General features: G+C 45.7%; 1 long non-coding RNA gene across 1 annotated transcript in view; it reads right to left on the reverse strand.

Annotated features, from left to right (window-relative positions):
- The window catches only part of LOC125941001 (uncharacterized), a 54,721-nt gene extending 34,757 nt beyond the window's left edge, over positions 1-19,964 (reverse strand). The window contains exon 1 of the long non-coding RNA XR_007464148.1: positions 19,840-19,964. This is a non-coding gene — a long non-coding RNA (uncharacterized LOC125941001). The remainder of the gene's footprint in view (positions 1-19,839) is intronic.
- Between the last annotated feature and the right edge of the window lie 283 nt (positions 19,965-20,247).

The raw sequence follows: 20,247 nt of genomic DNA on the forward strand, positions 1-20,247 counted from the left end.
ATCACTGAACACACTTGGGCTATCGTTCGCTGGAGCTCTCTTTGGTTCAATGGAGGCGATCGCGGTCGCGTTGAGTCGCCGACGAGAGATACTCCAAGGGAGGCATTCACTCAGGAAATAAGCGCCTACCTTCCTTTCAATGCGGAAGAGACGCTTATTGGCAAAGATCTCCTATCTACCCGCGTTCTATAGTCTCCAGAGCTTCCTTTACCTGCTTACTCATTCGGTAAGTTAATACGATGCTTCGGTGGTGTGAGGTTTGTTACAAGTTTTAGCTTAATTAATCAGAGATTGAACAACGCTTAAACTCGACTTCGAGATCATTTTTGTCTCTGCACTTTAGTAAATACGAGCGAAATAGAGCGACGACAAAAGAAACGAGAATAACGAAAGAGAATATATATATATATATATATATATCATATGCTACATGATATGCTTGCTATGATATGCTTATATATGTGTATATATATATATATATATATATATATATATATATATGTTGTCGAGTTCTTTAATACAAAGCCAACGCATGAGTCATAACCTAGTCGTGAAAAACTGAGGGTGATAGACAGTAAGGGATAGAAGAAAAGCGCCGAGTTTTCATGCCGACTATCGGCCTGCAGCCTGCACGGGCTGGTTATAGGTGCAGTTCCTTGTTTTATTTACTTCGATTGGTAACGGTGTCCAGATAACTTCCATCTTATCCGACTTCTATAAAGAGTTTGATTATATTACACACACAGTCATATTATGGAAGATGTAATTTTTTGCTATGACGGCTTTACCTGGCTTCGTGCTTTTCTGCTTGAAAGAAAACAGCACGCAATCCTTGATACCGAGTCATCATTATGTCTTTTCTGGTGTTTCGCAGGGATCCTTTCTTGAGCTCGCTGCGCTTCCAGGTGTAGCTGATTAATTTAACTTACCAAGTGGCGTTTCTAGCCATATTAGTGTATACGCGGAAGATTGCTGTGTAGAATATCTCGCGAAGTAGACTATGACACGATTACGGCTGTCTTCCGGAAGACCTTAACACTGTGGTATCATGGAGCTGTAAGTTTAATATGAACTTTAGCATTCATTTCAGTATACACTTTAATCAGATCCACAAGAAAAAAAAACTCATTAGAGATTATGTTATGCGAGATGTGCTCTTTTCTGCCATTAATGAGCACAAATGCCTCGGCCTTCTCGTTACAAGTAACTCATCCTGCAGGTCACATGTTGACTATCCAGCAGCAAAGGTTAGCGCGATCCTCACCTCTCTTGGCCAAAGTTTTAGGCAAGTGCCCGTTGAACTCGTGCTGGCCAGCCCAACAAAAACAGTGTTGCGCACGCACGCCTGCAGTCAAAATCAAAATAACTGCGACCTGTACCTACGCAATTATAAGGTTTAATAGCTTAAGTTTGAGGCACCTATGAAGAAATTCGGGCCATGTGAACACCTCTATGATATGACAACCGCGCAGTTGAGCACAACGCGATTTTCTTAAGATGACTTTCACTGCTCATTATCTCATTGGTCCCTCATTGACAGCTTCACAATTAGTTCACTATTGTCATGAGTAATATTGTGTAGCGAAGTGCAAATAAATAACGCAAACCGAGGTTGTATCTCATTGCAGTTGTTCCGACCCAATCTTCGTTGATTGGCTTGAGCAGTACTACCAGGCCGTACGTCATTTAATTATGAGTGGATGCGCTTTCTGTCAAGGTTCTTTTCTTGTCGCGTAGCTTATGAATGCAGTGCGAGGGTGGGCAGAAAAAAACGCCATCACGTTACCAAAAGCCCGTCGCTAGAGTGTGGCATCGTGCTGGATGTTACATCAGGCAAACGTATAGATAAAAGTTGTCTACTGAAGATACGGCCCGAGACCATCGTCCTCGCGTATTCAGGATGCTGGTCTGCGAGATCAACGTCTTTTTGTTACAAAGTAGTGAACTATATCAGCATCGAACACACTGGATTCTTTAACCTTCAATCAATGATATGAGCTGCGCCGTCCAACATGCACCACGTTGCCTCAATAAGAAGTGCTCAATAATAGCGGCATTGATTAACTCGCGGTCATACCGAAGACTCAACAGAAATAGTCTGTCTCCTGTTTTTTAACCATAAACATTTCTGGTCCTGCGTGATCTACGGTCTCGTGAGTGTGCAGCTGTATCTAGTGAGGGTGAAAATACATGATGTGCGAAAGTTTCCGCAATAGGGGAGCTTTGCAAAAACAGACTTTTCCGTGGGTGGTTTGAGCGCGCAGTAGAATTGATAGGTGCACTGCGGTGGTGCGACAAGTGCAAAGTGCAGTTGTCGATTCTTGGTTTCTATGTGTAAACTGTCAATAAATTAACTTTTCTCGCGGCCTGTAATACGTTGTGTATCCTACATTAAAATACGTGAAAATTCAATTCGGCTAACCATTCGTTAACACAAATGTTTTTAACCGCACATCTAACCGCTCTAACCGTTTTAACCGCAGGATTAATGCTCATCACGCCTGCGAACGACCCTTGCTTCCTTAACGGACACAATACCATTAGATGTAGACAGTGAGAGCTGAGGAGAGACCTCGACATGTGTGTGTGACAGACACAGAAACGCATGCCATGGACCCCGTACGTTAAAGAGGCTCGATTTTGCAGGCCTACATTGCCATTATGTGTCACTATCCTCTAAAACGCGATCAGCGACGGGCGCTCAAGCACGTCTTCACTCCTGGGTCAGCGATGCACTATGGAACACGTGGACTTTCTTGTTCCCTTCCACTGCACATTTTCGGTACAAGCGTGGCGTGGTGCGCAGGCCTGTCGAGACTGTGCAGCGGCACCAACTAGGTGGAATATCATCACCTAACAGCAGCGTCAGGAAGAAGGCGACCAGGCCGCAGGACATTGGCTTTTAGCCTTCTAAGGCCACTGGCCTCCAAATATAGTTCGGTTCTAAAGTAGCAAGGGCGTTGACTGCTCTCTCTAAGGCAACATTTAAACGTAGCCCAAAAATTAAGAAAAAAAGAAGGAAAGAAAGAAAGAAAGAAAGAAAGAAAGAAAGAAAGAAAGAAAGAAAGAAAGAAAGAAAGAAAGAAAGAAAGAAAGAAAGAAAGAAAGAAAATTGGGACTATAGGAGGAAGGCAAAGAAACCAATTAGCTTCGCCGGTGTTGCCTTCTTCCGGACCACGTTCTTTCTGCCGTAGCTTTATATGATGCATCATCGAAAACAACTCCAACAATCCACTGCTCGTTCGTTGTCGGAAGGCAGTACACTCTTGATCCACTAGACCGCTGGCTTTGCGTCAAGGCAATCTGACACACCGCTGTCTGCCCCTTAAAGTGTCAAGTACTTTTAGCCCTGGCGTTGCGAGAATCGCCATCATCGAGTTCTTCCAGCAGCCACTTCAAAGTGCACGGCGAGAACTTGTTACCAGCAGGCCATGCTTTTGATGCGCAGTGTGACACCACCATACGATGGAAGTGCAAATTGAAAAACTGCCGGAGGGCCAAAAGCTTTTTTCCTGCATGCCAAGCAAATGTAACGGCCGCGATGGCTGCCTAACTAATGTATTACATATTAGATATTAGGTGATCGATTATAATATAAATCTTAATTCAGGCATCCGTGACGAAGAACAAATGTTTCCTCAAGTATTCGGCAGTTTTAATAGGTTACATACGCTGCACTCGCTTGAGTTTTTACTGATCCTTGAAACGCCCGGTGCGAGTGTACATTAGTCTCTCGTCTATTTTCTAAATTAACACCATGACATCATCCCCACTTCTCGCTTTCGTGCTGCTTAACGACCGTGGCACAAGTTATTCGACGAGCGTCTCATGAGCTATGCCCTCATTAAGCTAATTGTTCCAGTGAACAAGGTTCTCCCATAGAGCCGGCAAGCGTTTTTTCTCTTAAAGCCCTCGTTCTCGTTTGCAGCCATAGAATAGCTGGCATTTGTTTAGATCGGGTATCCTTTGCTACTACCTTTTGGGACACCAGAATACTTGATCTCACTTTCGAACTCATTTCAGTTACGCTGTGAAGCGTCTAATTTACGCTAGGGTGCGCAAGTAACTCATGCAGAAGTTTAGTCAATGCGTCCTCAATTCTTGTGGGATCCTAGGATGAGTTATGTTTTGTTTCGTATCCTTTCAAGTGGAGGGTTTTGTCCTTGAACGTTTACTTAATATGACAGCGCAGCAGTGAGCTGTCCTGCCTCCACATGCTTTAATCAATTCTTGTTCATAAAAATTTGGCCTGTTATAGTACACGTGCGATGAATAATTGCTTTCCTGTTCCGCCAAGCAAATCACTACGCAAGATAAATGTTTATGTCCGAGTCTGTGTTCCATGTGCTTGTGAACTCCATAAATTAAATGACCCTTTCAGTCATCGTGATGGTGCGTTAGCTCGCCCTAGATGGTGCTTTTACATAATGTCTTTACTCCATCTACGGCCAACATGTGTTGCTGAGCGACCGCGGTCTACATGCACGTTGTTGGGTATCCAACGAAAATTTATTACACTCTGCAAAGCTTAAACTTCGACGTTTCATGTTTCCAGGGCCAGTTGGGATTCTCACAGCTGAAAAGTTCAGCTGTTTTAACACGTGTTTATGGCCACATAACATGTCGTCTTTGTGAGGGCCGCAAGAAAACGGAGTCATTACTTGTTCCAACAGTCAATCGAATAAAAAACTCCGTCAAGATACATACAAGCAAAATTAATGATAATCACATAGGCAAGATTTGACATGCGTCCAAATCGAGTACTTTTGCAGTATCTTGGGTAGAAACACCTTTACATAATAAGGCTTTACTGGTAACATATATCACACGCTTACTTTTTCAAGAGTTTGCAGGTTGTCTAAACAAGCTTCCGTGTCGTATGTAAACAAAAGCAAACAGCAGATCATATTTGAATAAATATGCTCTTAGTAATTGGTGAGTCACGCATACAGGAACGAGTAAGATGTACGCGGTTCTTCGCAAGTTCTGGGTATATTGCTATTGTTTGAACCACTAGTGAGATATCATCAGAGTAAATTTGCCACAGTAGCTATTATAACTTAAATAAAGGTATCACTACAGAATATCACTAGTGAGTCAATTCGCACGGTCATAGTCATCGATGACACCACGAAAAGAAAACTGCAAGACGTACGAGTACATAAGAAGCACAGGTAGATTAGACAGCTCCGATTGTGCATGTTTACGTGTAATTTATTCCGTTTGTTGTAGATGTTGGCTCTTCAGTGATATTACATGCCGAATATGAAGTTCACAAAGCTTTTTGATCACAATAAGTATCACCGAACAGCCAATTTCACTCACTTTATCATTCGCGACTTCAACGCGCACCACTGTCTGTGCCGTGCGCTGGCAACGTCACAACCATTTCAGAAAGACAACTACTCCGCTTTATTCATAGAAATTATCTCGTCATCCTCAAGGACAACTCACTAACGATTCTCCGCGATACAACGCACGGCAACTGTCTTGACTTAACTGTAGCTTCAAGGTGCTTTTCGTCTTTTGCTGCTTGGTGCACAGGCGTTCAAACGTAAGGCAGCGATCACTTGCTAACCTATGTTCAACTGAGATTGTTGGCTGGGCTCCAATGTTTTTATGCATGATACACTAACTGGGATGCTTTTCGAAGTGAATCAGAATATTTCTATGGTTGCAGGGTGCTTCCAGATGAAGCAGAAGTTGGCACAAGAGTATCAATGTGCGCAGCAATACGCAGCATCGCAGCATAAACTTCATTTACATGCGTTGACGCCCTATATGAAGATCTGCGCGAGGTTCTTCGTTGCGCCGAGGTAAAATACCTGCTAACTAAATCCCTCTTAAACCTAATGGCTCCTGCTGCGCACACAAAATAATGAAAACTTGGAAAAACTGGAAAGACAACACTGTAAGTCATTTTCATTAAGCATGCACTCAAGCGAAACATTGTCGAATACATCGCGCGCTGTTCGGGACTGCGTCCACAACAAGTAAATCATTTTCGAGCATTGGAAATAAACGCAGTGCCATAAATTTCTGCTCGCAGGTCTCCTGACCTACAAGAATAGTGACTGTGTTACTTAGGTATGCACCTGCAACTGTGAACGATTGTCTTGATGTTCCGTTTCCGCCCCAAGAGCTACGTGTGGCGATTTATGTTTCAACGCCATCGAGTGGGCCTGGGAACAATGAAATCACCTACCCTATTTCAAGCCACCTCAGCGCTCGACGGTCTGAAGCTTTCCTATATTTGTACATCTCTTGGACATCCATTATGGGAAAGCTTCAGGCCGTCGAGCGCCGAGATGGCTTGAAATAGGGTAGGTGATTTCATTGTTCCCAGACACACTCGATGGCGTTGAAACATAAATCGCCACACGTAGCTCTTGGGGCGGAAACGGAACATCAAGACAATCGTTCACAGTTGCAGGTGCATACCTAAGTAACACAGTCACTATTCTTGTAGGTCAGGAGACCTGCGACCATTTTTGTACATCTCTTGGGCATCCGTTTTGTTTTTCGCCTGATTTCTGTGTAAATCTCCGGGTAGCCGTGATGGATTATTGCACGGATGCAAGTTGACGTCTCTGCGCCTCTGCTCGGAATGGCGACTTCAGCGGTGGCTGCGTCTATAGGAAGCGGACTGGCCTCCAGAGCGACACCGACCGCGACGATCCCAGTGTCTACTGGCACAGCAGTGAGGACTTCTCGGATGACGACTTTCAGCTTGTGAGGAGCCGCAAGGCGAAACGAAGAAACACCAGGGCTTACCTGTCTTCAAGCACGTTGACTGTTGGACAAACTCGGAATAGCACAGTCAGTACAATTCTATTTATACGAGAACTCGCTACCGACAACCAGAAGCGACTCAACAGACAGTCTGTCTCGGTGCATATCGAAGCGGTGACGCCAAATCAAGTCACGGACGTCAGAGTCAACGCACGAAAAAATGTCTTGGCTATTGACGTCGTACATGAGACGGCGCGGATCATTTTGAGCAAACTTAGGGAACTTGGCGGCATGAAGGTCCGCTCGTACATTCCTCTGGACAGTGACACCACTACTGATGTCATCTACGACGTGGACGTATCCATCTCCGGCGCCGACTTGCCGATTTTAGTTAAGCCAGCGGTTGATGGCTTCGCCATCACGCATGTGTCTCGATTCGGCACATCTCGCTGTGTGAAGGTAGTTTTCAAGGGCGAATATGTTCCCTCATACGTCAAGGTGTGCCACTTTAAACACCCAGTGCGTCCATTTATCCAAAGGCCACTCCAATGCCGTAACTGCCTGAGGCGGGGACACGTGAGCGCTGTGTGCGAGAACACGAGAGTTTTCTCGCGCTGTACCCAACCCCACGCTGCAGGCTCCTGTGTAGCCACGGTTCTCAAATGCTCCCAATTGCATTGGGTCCCATGATGCTCTCTCAAAGGACTGCCCCAAAATGAGGAAGGAAAGAGCGGTCTTTAAGCAGATGGCAAAAGACCGTTTGTCTCGTCGGGAAGCTGTTGTGGCCATTGGAAAGCGACGCTCCCGACGCCTTCGGTCTTCAAAGAACGTAGATTCTTCTATAAAGAGCGTGGCACATCCGACAACTCCTCAACCACTGCCCTTTAATCCTGGCGGAGTCGAGTATAACTCTGACAATGTCGGGCCGGAGAACGCCAATACTGAAGCCTGGCCCGGGCTACCAAAGCTACAGCCGCCGCCACAGCAGAAGCCACAACCGAAGCCACAGCCGATACCACAGCTCAAGCCACAGTTGCAGCCACAGTCGAAGCCACAGCCATGGCCACAGCCGACGCCACTGCAGACACCACAGTTGAAGCCACAGCCGAGGCCACAGCCGGAGCCACAACCGATGTCACAGCCGATGCCACAGCCGGAACCACAGTCACATCAAAGGATACAGTGCACCGCGGTAGAGTCCACAATTCCGACTCCCGATAAATTGCCCGAAGAAGACCAGCAAGTGGTTGTGATGCTTCGGTCCCTGATAAATACCCTTCGTATACTCTTAACCAAGCTGCATACTCCGTCAGCGCGAAGTGCAGTGAAAGTACTGGATGCCCTTAAGCCAGTGCTTGCAAGTCTCGAGTAAGCCCCATGGCTCACCCGCCGTCTCCTATTCACGCAACGACCACTGGCCCTTGGTTCATGCCAGATGTCTTCAACGCACATCACCAGCTATCGGGCTTGACTTTGGTGTCATGATGCTTCGCTGCATACACAGTGCTCACTTTCTTCCTCTTTTCCTCTTTTAATTCCCCATTTCCCTGAACCCCAGTGTAGGGTAGCAAACCACACGTTCATCTGGTTGACCTCCCTGCCTTTCCTCTTTGCTCTCTCTCTCTCTCTTGGGCATCCGAAACTGCGTCGATACACTGGAAGAAAAGTGAGATAGTGAAAATGGACCTGTGGCACTGGCGAGTTATGTCAGGCAAACTTGAAATACGTGGTTTTGATGCGGCTGGAATGGTTCACGCAAAAGTGAGGTAAGCGAGGAAGCGATGACAATGTTTCAATAATTTCATCGATGTCTACTGCGGCGTTATTGACCAAGTAAACCCCATGGCATATCGGAAATGACGTCGTTTTCCGACAGCTGCTATCTTTCTTGACATCAAGGGTGCATTCGACATTGACCGGCACGAGGCGATTTCAAATGCGTTTGAGGAATATTGCATTAGATTTCGTTCGGCATCAGCGGATAGCCAGATACCTTAGCGAATAAATAAAAAGCCCTGAGCTCGAAGTTATTTAATATCTTTCCCGTTGGTCTCGCGAAAATGTTAAAGGGAGCAATGCCGGCCTTTGCGTATATAGGCCGTGTCCGCAGAGGATTACGAGGTGAACGCGTTTGCAAGTACACGCAGAAGTACCGCATGCGGTGTCGGTCACATTCGCATAGCTAAAACATTGAGAACTAGTCACCGACAAAAAGCGTGATTATGACCGTGATTGACACACCTTCGCCAACCTGTCACAACCTTTTCCCTGTCACTATTTGACCATCGTGTACTGTGTTTGAAGCATGTTTCAGAGAAAAGAGAAAAACTGGAAAGCTTTTACCAGTCATCCAATATATCCCTGGAAACTCGTGGGGACGGGTAGATTACGAACTCCCTAAGGAGAGAATTTGTCGGCACTTTAAATCACTTTGAGCACCATCGCTCCAGCCAGGTGTAAAAAAGACCTCAACCTCATAGAATAAGAAAAGGATCGACGTACATTCTGGCATGGACATTTAATGTCGGGCGTGCTGCTTCTCCATATTTCTCTCAGTGCAAGAAGTAAGCAGAACGAAACGCTTTGTATCATTTATCTTTAGTTGGTCTACTTGAAGAGGCTGACATTACTTGCCCGAGAAATCAAAATGCATAATCGATTAATTAGCAAAACTTCACCACTTAAATTTCTAAGTAATCACATTGCGGCCCATATTGCAATTTGCAAATTATAATTGTCGATACTGCAAGTCATATTCACTTGAAAATAATTCTGTGAATGACGCCATTTTCGAGACATGCGCCTTCAAACTTGCGGTAAAAATTCAATGTCGTTCCGCTTACTCCTTTAACAAAAGGCCGTATTATACACTGAAGCACAAACGTAACCGGACCGCTAATGTATTTCTTCGCAAAGTTCGGGTATTAATATCTCAAAACTGGTGCCATCCTCACAATTCATTCCAAGTGGATCTACCTTGCAAACGGCTACAAGTTGTAAATTGCAATATGTGCCGTAAAGTAATTGGTTAAAAACTTAATTAGTATTTTTGTTAATTCATCTATTATGCATTTCAATTTCTCGTGCAAGTAATGTCCACCTGTTCAAGTAGACCAGCTCAAGGACTAGAATTGTGCTATCTGCCACAGACTATTTTAAAAATTGCTTGAGGTCTTCGCAGAAACACCTAGTATAGTTAATTGTATTGTCGCAACGTTGCTACCTAATTTCCGTTCCATTTCCGTATGTCTTCCCCTTACATTTACCCATGTCGCCTCATAAAACTTCCCCATGGGGTGGTGCCATAAAGCCCTGATTCAGAGGGCACTATCAATAACCTCAAAAGCGGCGAACAGGCTCGCCTCCTGTCACGTGGCGTCGCTTATCCACTCGTCCTTTCGCTGCCCGATGAGCTCACTCTATCGTGACCTGCATAAACTGCCGGTTTAGTTGTAGCCTTGTTTCACAGAAACTAAATTCGCCTGCTTGAACGTTAGCCATTCTGACCTGCCCAACTTAGGAGCTCGATAATGGTATTATTTCAAGTGAAAATAAATTGTGGGATTTAATGTCCTGAAGGGGGACAGTGAGCTGTAATGTAATCCGTATACAGTGGAGGACGCACAATTTTGACCACCATTTGTTGCTTAGAGTGCACCTATATCCAAGTGCACGAGTGTTTTCGCATTTCGTCCTCGTCAGAACGCGGCCGCCGTGGCGGAGAATCGAACCAACACCACCTAGATAGCACAAGGCCTACGCACGCCCATCATGACGTCATGCTACCTTGCCCGACTGCCATAGAATCTAATGGGGATGCTCCCGCGTAAGCAACAGTGATTTTGACGTCACCGCTTTCGTCACGCCAGCCTTGGCAATGGAAATTTTCTGGCCAGGTAGCATGACGTCATAGATCGGAGTGCGTATGCCTGGGCTATCTAGGTGGTGCTCGCTCAGCAGCATAACGCCATATCCACTGAGCCACCACAGCGGGTAACTATATAACAGAGTTCCTGGGATAGCTAAGAAGTCAGGCTTGTCATCGTTAGCCCTGAAGCAGTTGTCCCTGCTTCTCCTACGCGAGTCTTATTTTGACCGAACACATATTTACACGGACGGTTCCATCAATTCCAACAGCTCTGCCGGAGCAGTGGTTGTTCCATCGGACGCCGTCTCTCTGCAGTTTAAATACTCTGACAACACCACGTCGACCGCAGCAGAACTTGCGGCTCGTCAAGGTGCACTCAATTACTTGCTCCAGCAGCCGCCAAATCGTTGGGCCATTTCCTGCGATTCTAAAGCAGCCCTACAAGTACAAACTCTGCAGATTGCCCTACGTCATGGGTTACACGAGCAGCTAGTGTACGAAATAAGGCAAGCTCATCACCACGCGCTCGAGAAAGGACACGCCATTGTATTTCAGTGGTGGCAGAGCCACTGCGGAATTGTTGGCAACGACAGCGCAGATGAAACTGCTCGCTCGGCTCATCAAAAACATCAGCGGGTGCCTATACCACTCTCAAGAACGGATGCTGTGCGGCAACTTCAATCACTTGCTCGCCACATCACACTTCTACGATGTAATTCCCCGGGTTTCAGCGACTCACGCTTGCACTCTCTGGACCCTAACTTGTGACTTCGCCTGCCACCTGGACTCTGTCGTCGCGAAACAACTTTACTGTCTGGCGTGTGGTTGGGCATCGCATTTACAAATTCCTATTCATTCCTTATAGGAATGGCTAAAAGTGCGGCGTGCAATTTGTTCGCGTGCGAGAAAGCTTTAAAGCCGTTTCTGTGTCATTGCCTATCCTTTGACGCTCAACGACGTACTCTACAAACTCAACTCAGCCTATTAGATAATAGAGGGCTCTCAGAGTAAAAGATCCTGAGACCATGACCGACGCATTCTTGCATGCGAAAGGCCACAAAAGCCCTTCTGCACTTCTTGAAGGTGACTGGACTGTATGAGCGCTTGTGACAGTAGACCTTCCTCTGCGACTGACTCTGTGAATGACTGACTCTTTATTATTTTTCTTCTCGCTCCCTCTTATGTATTCTTCCCCTTTCCCTCTCCCCAAGCGTAGGGTAGCCAACCGGGCATGTCCTTGGTTAACCTCCCTACATTTCCCTTCTCGTTTCTCTCTCTCTGCATGAAAAAACGTGCCGATCAAGTTATTAGTTTAGCTTATGTAGAAGACCACTGCCTATCAATCCCGCTGTCTAGGACAGATGCTGCAAGGATGCTCCGCATACTTGCGCAACAATGCACCACATTTAAGTGAATGGAGCACATTTCATGCATGACTTTTTGCATCAGTACAAAGAGTCAACGCACCTCGTCGCATGGCATGTGTACGTTGGGGAAACAATCCTATGTCCATGCTTAAACTGAACGCTGCACTGATAACAAGCCGCATTCTTTATCAGTTGATCAGTCTGATCACCATCACCGAGTAAATTTGAGGGCTTGGAGGCAGTACATAGAAAGGGACTTCGCTTGGCGATGTGAGTTCCTCGGGCGGTTTCAAACAAGATAGTTATTAATGAAGCAGAGTCTCTTCCACTCCGACTTTTGGCATCTCAAGCCTTGTTGACGCAGCTACTAAGGCTAGGCGAGTCCCCCGCAGGAACGATCGCCGGCGGCTAAGAACAAGAAGTCGCTCGCATTTGTATGCAGCGCTGAACACCTTCCGATTTTTAGGATTGAAATGGCCTAGACGGAGTCGCCTCGACCCGCCACGATGTTTCTCGGACGTTACCTGCAGCCTCAGTGTACCCCAGTGACCGGCGAAGCGCACCATTCCAACTGCCGAAGCAAAGTTTCTTGTACTTGACCACTTGAGCACAGCGTATGAAAGCCACCTACAACTGTACACAGACGGGTCGGTGTGCACACAAACAGATAGCTGCGCAGCGGCATTCTGCATACCCTCCCTTGATGCGTCATGGTCTGGCCGCCTGGATCGCGTAGTTTCGCCTACAAGAGTAGAAAGCACCGCAATTGCCGTGGTGTTGCGGTAACTACGGACCTATTCAGCACGAGATGTCGTGGTGGTGACGGACTCAATGTAAGCGTTACAAGGACTACATGGTGGCCTACCTCGAGAGAAGTTTGAAAGGCAGAAGACAGTCTCTGGCACTGATTAAAAATCTAATGAGCAAGGGATTTAACGTAAAATTTCAATGGATCCCATCCCAGGTAGGAATTCAAGGAAATGAAAAATCTGACGCTCTTGCACGCCTAACGCTGTGAGAGCGTCCCAAACAGTGAGAGCGCCAAACATTTTTCAGAACTCTAAGGATGCAAACCGTAATCACTTTAGGGCGATCTACAAGGCTCCCCAACAAGTCTGTGTGATTCATGGATTTATTCGCGCGGAAGCGACGCTGTTGTACCACATCAGAACCGACTCGACTTGGTTATTCAAGACTGGACGTTGCACTTCCCCGCTCTGTGCCTTCTGTGGGGACATTGGGGACATCGAACATTTTTTTATTTTTTTTTATTTCAGTATACCCAAAAGGCCCTCAGTTAGACGGTATTACATAGGGGGGAATGCAACATCATCAAAGCTAACATTACAACTATATACAAGGTAAAAAAGAGACGCGCAAAACCATTAATGGCAATCACACTCTGCAAATAGAAATAAAACATCTAAAAAACGAAAAAAAAAACATCGTAAGCCCAACTTGTGTCAAAGTTTCATTTTATGCAATGCAGAACAATGCAATGATTATACAATGTAAAACACTGAAATTTAGCACTACGAAACAGTTCTTTTTAACTGTAAGTAAATATAAAACCGAGAAAACAAGAAAAAACGAACAGAGAGAGCGATAAAAAGGGACGAGTATGGTTGAAGAACATTTAGGCCATTAGATACGACCGGACATGTTACTGAAATTGATTAAAGTCGAGTTATGTTGCAATGTCAGATGGCCGGTTATTCCACTCGGTTGTAGTGCGTGGTATGAAAGAATGAGCGTATCGTGATGTGCGGCAAAAAACGCATTTTAGTTTGTAAAGGATGATCACGACGAGGAAGTATAGCGGACGGGGTATGAAAAAAATCCTCATGAAAGAACGGGTGGTGATAAAGCTTATGAAAGAGTGTTAAGGGTGCTATTTTGCGTAAAACTGACAAATTCTTGAGTTCAGCACGCTGTTTTAACTGTGTGACGCTAGTTGTTCGTGAATAGTTAGAAAAAAATTAATCTCGCAGCACGATTTCACAGAGCTTCAATATCATTAGCAAGGTACTCTTCTTCCAAGTACCATTAGCCCGACGCGTACTCAACCTTTGGTCGAATTAATGTGGTGTATGCTAGTTTCCTAATGAGGGGTGAGGCGTGTGTTAGACTACGTTTGATGAGGCCCAGATAGCGGTTAGCAGATGCTAGAATAGTTTCAATGTGGCTCTTCCACGTAAGATCACTGCAGAACCGGAGCTATGCCCGCAGTTTAACACAGAAAGAAAAGCGATGGTCGACAGCCTGCAAAACAGTGGTCTTACGCACAGGACCTTTGAAGACGTCGTTTTTCCCGGAGGGCCCGCGGCAATCAGGAAGAGTTCAACGACTGCTGATTGTCTTCCTGCGAGACTCGGGGCTCATTGACACCTGGTGACAAACCCCTGACCTCAACTCATTGGAGGCTTAGGCGGAACACTTGCCGGTTATGTATGCCAGGCTAACCCCGCCTGCTGCAATATCACCTTCACCACCACCACCATCTATACACTCTGGATCCAACCTCAAACCTTCTACTTCCACCAAGACATCCCCGAAGAGACGTGACCCTTTTGTGTAGGTTATGGTTGGGCGTCGCGTTTACCAGTGCCAACGGGTTCCACATAGGAATAGACGACACCGCACCCTGTGGCTATTGCGGCGAGAAGAAAACAATTCGTCATATTCCGTGCCAGTGCCCGCAGTATGCAGTGTGCAGAGACAATCGCCTTCCGCCGTGCTCTATACCAGTTGGCCGACCAGCCTCTGTCGGAAGAAAGAATTCTACAACATCGACGGGGACTTCACATCGCATCAGATAGCCGTGCAAGCTTTACTGCGCTTCTTGAGAACCATACCGGTCTGTGTGAACGCCTCTAATTGGAACGCCCCTCCTGTTACCTGTTCTTTTTTTTTTCTCTCTTTCTCTCTCTTTGACCTCTTTCCAACCCCTACTTCCCCCGCCCCAGAGCAGAGCAGGAAACCAGAAACTCAAATCGGGTTAATGTCCCTGCCTTTATTCTCTCTCTCTTTCTCTCTGCATAAAAAAAAATGCAGCTTCTAAAATCACTGACGAATTGTGTTTGCTTCGATAACCCCTCTGAATAACTTTACAGACACAAAAAAAAGAGGAACAGTATTTATTGGCGTGCTCAAGCGCTTGCATTATTAATGCTCAAATAGGTATGATATTAATAACAGCGTTGGCGGTTTCTTCGTAGTTTTTATTGTTTAGTTATTCCTATCTCAAGAAACAGTCCTGCCTTTTATTTAATTAAAGTGGGTATTCCGAAAGGTTCCTGCTAGCCTGGTTTCTGTACTGGAATGCGAAGAATGTCACCGACGATGGTAGGATGGTGAACATGTGTGCTCTTCTTTGTCGACGTGCTCAGTCGTTGCTCTCCTTTCTCGTTGTCGATAATTGTAAGCTGCGCAGCTAAAAAAAAAGTTTGGATAACACACGCTGCAACCTAAGCTTGATAACAATCGCTAATTTCGCTGTCTTGGAGTTGTTTTGACATCTGAGAAAATTTTTCGAACAAATTTACTCACTACGACCTGCCTTAATTGCCATTTTATTCTCATTTTAATCCTTCTATTTCGGCGAACGGAATTGCGACTAAAGGTCGCATGGTTTTGCGTGGAAGTTTGCGGGAGACGACACGAAGGGGTTCAAAGGGTATTATTTTAGCTCACATATATATCGCGATCCTTAATCATAACTTTAAAAATGTTCTGTTTCGGCGAATGACCTGGGTAGGAGAAGAACAGTAGCCGGCCGGTGGAAACACATGTAGCACGGCGGTCAGTGCAGCGTATAGGCGGTTACTCTCACGCGTGGGCTATCTACCAAGGTTGTAGATGTAAAGGAGTAAGGCTAGAGCCTCAGTTACTAGACAGCCGATTTTTTGAAAAAGCCACCGATGCGTTTGCCATGCGGCAGTCGCCAGCACAACCTGTATTATATTCTTTACATTATTTCTCTCACGTCGGGCCAAAACGAATGCCAGGCGGAGATTTTTGTGAGTTCCCTCTTGTAAATAAAGGCATATGAATAGACCATAACGCAAAGGCGAACAAGATAGTTCCGTCTTCTTCCTCGCCTTCCCGCCTTCCGCGGGCTTTGTTTTATTGCGACAGCAATTACATGAACGCTCTAGGCAACTTGGTGCCGCCGCCGTGGTGATGACACACTATCGACGCGTTGGCGCGGCCCACGCGTGCAAGGTTAGAAGGTCTCCAGAGACCCGCAGTGCGTTTCGACTCTGCTGGCTCCCGCCGCTGGAATGATGTGCGCACACACGTTTCGGCTGAACAGCTGTGCGTCCATATATCCCACCGTGGTGCATGCGCTGGTCTAAGCGGAACGCGCAGCAAACGTCAAGGCACATCTATCCAATCCTTTCTTTGGGCCCTGACGAACGCCTTCGGTCTCATCTCGCGCACCGTCGAGGTGCGACGCCTGCAACCGCGCGTTGGCTGGGCTGCTCATCACGCCAGGAGACACCTTCAGCGCAATGCTAAACCTTGCTATATCGCTTTGAATGCTTCCCCTTCGCGCGAAATAGTCAATTTGTGCATATTCAGGGCAACAATCGCACATCTTCTGTGCATCAGTTGCAGCAGGAGTCATTGCTACCATTGGCCATTACTTTTTTTTTTTTCTTACTAGAAGGGCAGGCCTTAGTCAACGGGTGTACCGCCTCTTGCTTCCCTTCCTCGGTTTTGTCATGTACTCAATAAACCAATATTAACCTATTATTATTATTATTATTATTATTATTATTATTATTATTATTATTATTATTATTATTATTATTATTATTATTATTATTATTATTATTATTATTATTATTATTAGGCTATCGTACCGAGAGATCTCCCGTATTAAACACTGTACAGCTGCCAGAGCAAAATATACCAGGATACAGCATCTGACGTATGCGCTAAAGGCGCCCAGACCGCTAGTTCACCTCATGGGGCCTACGGCCCTACGAGATAGGCTGTGATAGTGACGTGTGCCACTTCAGAATACTGTGCACCGATTAACGTTTCGCTGCTCATCGTTCCCTTCCTGGAGATACTCGGACTATTTTTCCATTCCACCTAATTACATAATTAGTCTTAATTAATCAACTTCCCAAATATTATAATTAGATGAAAAGTGTTAATGAGAAAATTGTAGAGCAACATGAAAAACTCTCGATACAGCTTTCTGTTGCTCAATACGTGCTACACAAAAGCGTTTTTCCAAGAATGAAGGAAGCCCGCGAAAACACGCAAAGTGCCTCGGGCAGCCAGTCGCGTGGCAGTTTTGCGTGTTTTCGCGGGCTTCTCCCATGCTTGGAAAAACACTCACTCACTCATGTAGCACGTGTTAAGCAACAGAAAGCTGTATCGAGAGTTTTTCATGTTGCTCTACAATTTTCTCATTGACACCTTTGATCTAAGTATAATATTTTAGAAGTTAATTAATTAATTGACTAATTATGTTATTAGTTGGAATGCAATATAATTTGAATATCTTGAAGCGACGGCAAACATCATTACCTTGGTTCTGTCCTGCTACGTGGCATGTGCATATTTTTAAAGTTTGGCTCAAGTTACGTGGGACACCCGGTATAAAGCTATAACGTTGCATTCTGTAAAAAAAAAAAAGTACATAGCACTAGCATTCGTGGCCTGACTGCATAAACAAAGACTTTTCCGTTGCTGCATAAAAGAAGGCCGAAACGGGACTTCAGCTCCGACATAAGATAACGATTCTATTGCAAGTCTTACTTTTCGCGCTTCGTCAGTGGTTTGAGAGGCACACCAACCGTTATCACCGGGAAATAAAGATGTGCATAATAAAGAAATGAACAGGATTCAAGCCAAAGTAATCGTAAGATTACGCCATTTCAGGTGAAAGAAATATGACTTTTCTAATATCAAGCCGCCATAGACCTAACTTCACCAGGCTCTGACAAAGCTGTTCAATGCAAGAGGAAGACAAATCTTATTGTTCACCGTAGCACCCGTCATATGTTGTCCTTTATGCTTGGCATGGTGAGATCACTTTATATTTAAAACATGAAAAAGCATACGAAAAAGCATATTAGAAGGCTTGCGTAGGGAGTCAGTTCATTCCCAGAAAGCGGCACTCAGGCGCCCAGTAGCGTGCAAAAAAGGGCTAGATCCTCCGGCAGCAACTCAACCCTGGCCCATTTTCACGTATCTATAACCCTTGCCCATTTCCTACAGATGTTGCGCTGCAACACCGGTCAGCGGCTGTCAACTTTTGTTACAGATGTCAGAGTTTCAGTGTTTATAACCGGCGCTTAGAACAGAGGTTCAACGTCAGCGATCGAAGTACATTACTGGATAAAACTTCCCCTAGCGAATTAGGCAACGCAGGCTTCACTAGGTACCCCATTTCCTTTGCTCTAAGTAACACGTGCCAGCGAGGTCTCCTGATTTTTTTCGGGACATTCATATCAGGTTGTACCTTTTTTTTTTTGTATTGCTTCTTTGTTTTACAAGTGTTCTCAATAACGCGAGTCATGTATGATATAGCGAATGCCTTATTCGGAATTGGAAAGACCTCGTGCAACAATAAAAAAATATCACTCGAAGATAGCCCACCTTTTTTTTAAGTGTTTGTTCGCTGGTGCCATTTTTGGCTAACGTAATATTCTTCATGCCAGACTCGCTCTCTGCAAGGTTTCTCGTTGAACTTTCATTGTCTCATGAATCACGTGGTTCCTCATCAGAAAACGCTACCTGCTGTTTCATTAGTCTCGAACTTTTCAGCTAGCGCAATGATTTGCTCGTTAAGATTAGGGAAACTTACCCAAGTGTTTTTATAGTGATGACAAGGAGAAGAGTGAGAAATAAATGTGCATGTCACAAAACGCATTCTTAAACATGCATAAGGTAGACACAAAGTTTAAACTTCGTAACTTCTCCGTATCATTAAAAGCTTCAGTTTTATAAGGCGCTCTTGACAATTTATTATTACAGACGAGGAGCGAAGGCAATTATTTAACGCAGAGAATTATAATGAAAAATAGCGAGGGGATAGCCTCAAATGTGCTAAAGAAAAGGCACACATAACCTAACACAGATGAGAATCATGCAGGCAAAGTGATACGGATGTGAAACTGGGTCTGAAATGAACCTGTCTAAAGGATCCTGCTGTCCTGAGTAGTACTAATGGTAACAGGACTAAGATGCACGTTTACGGTAAAAATCTTTTTCGTTATCTGCAATAGACTGGTACAGTGCATTTCATAACTTGATCAAGAACTCTGAAGCTGCATGAAGGAATCATCAAACTGTCTATAGCGACGCAACCAAAAGTTACAAGTTGGTATGGTACGGCCTACGTTCCGCATTATCCTACGGCGATAATGCGATTTTCAAAATTAAAAGTAGTGCTAATCGTTCTGAAAATGTAGTCGAGAAAAGAAATCGTAGCTTCGCACAAAAATTAACTATGAAGTTAACGAATGATAAATCGGTCAATGCTGGTTTTACTTGTTATGACATTGTACACACGACGCGTTAGCGCGAGTAAGCCACAGGAGCTCAGATTGCCGTCTCAACAAAATTTACTTACTACTGAGGTACTAACCGAAGGAACCAGTTGCATCAGGCACTGTGCACGCACAGTGTCTGAAGCAATGCCAGGCGCCCGTTGACAAATTCGCGATGCGTTTCAGTAGCACATGTTCTGGCGATCGTTTCGGTTTGGCCTGACACTTTCTCCCCACCGGTTCTTTCGGTGTTTGGAGCGACAACATGCTATGAACACGCGCTCCCTGACTCCGGCCCTCACCTGCCAGTGGAGGCGCGAGTTTCAAAGCCAGAGGACACAGATGTCCGGTCACTCACCCAGGCGCGAGACAGCTGCGCTGCGTGCGGCATGGGCCCCGTCTGCGGCCGGCGCAGCAACAGTTTGGCGTGCCGACCCCCCTCGACCGCTCAGCGACTGGCCCAGGGTCTGGCGAGAAGGAGCGCGCCTTTTCTACGGGGGGCCTTCCTTCGGAGTCCGGGCAGCAGAGGGAAGCCGCTGGCCGCACAGCGTACTCTGCCGCCGGGGCCCTGGGTTTCGAATCGGGCCCGCCGATTGGCTCGCGCTAGACGCGCGCATGCGCGTCATTGCGCGCGGTAGCGGACGCTCGCGGGCCCGAGCGCTCTTCGTGACGAGCGGGAACAAGAGCGCGAGATGTTCCTCGCGCTCTTTACCACGCCGATATTTTTGTTTTCTCGAATTCGCTCGTTTCTGGCGAACGCGTGCTC

The sequence above is a fragment of the Dermacentor silvarum genome, chromosome 1 (genome assembly GCF_013339745.2).
Source record: "Dermacentor silvarum isolate Dsil-2018 chromosome 1, BIME_Dsil_1.4, whole genome shotgun sequence".
In the NCBI taxonomy this organism is placed as follows: Eukaryota; Metazoa; Arthropoda; class Arachnida; order Ixodida; family Ixodidae; genus Dermacentor; species Dermacentor silvarum.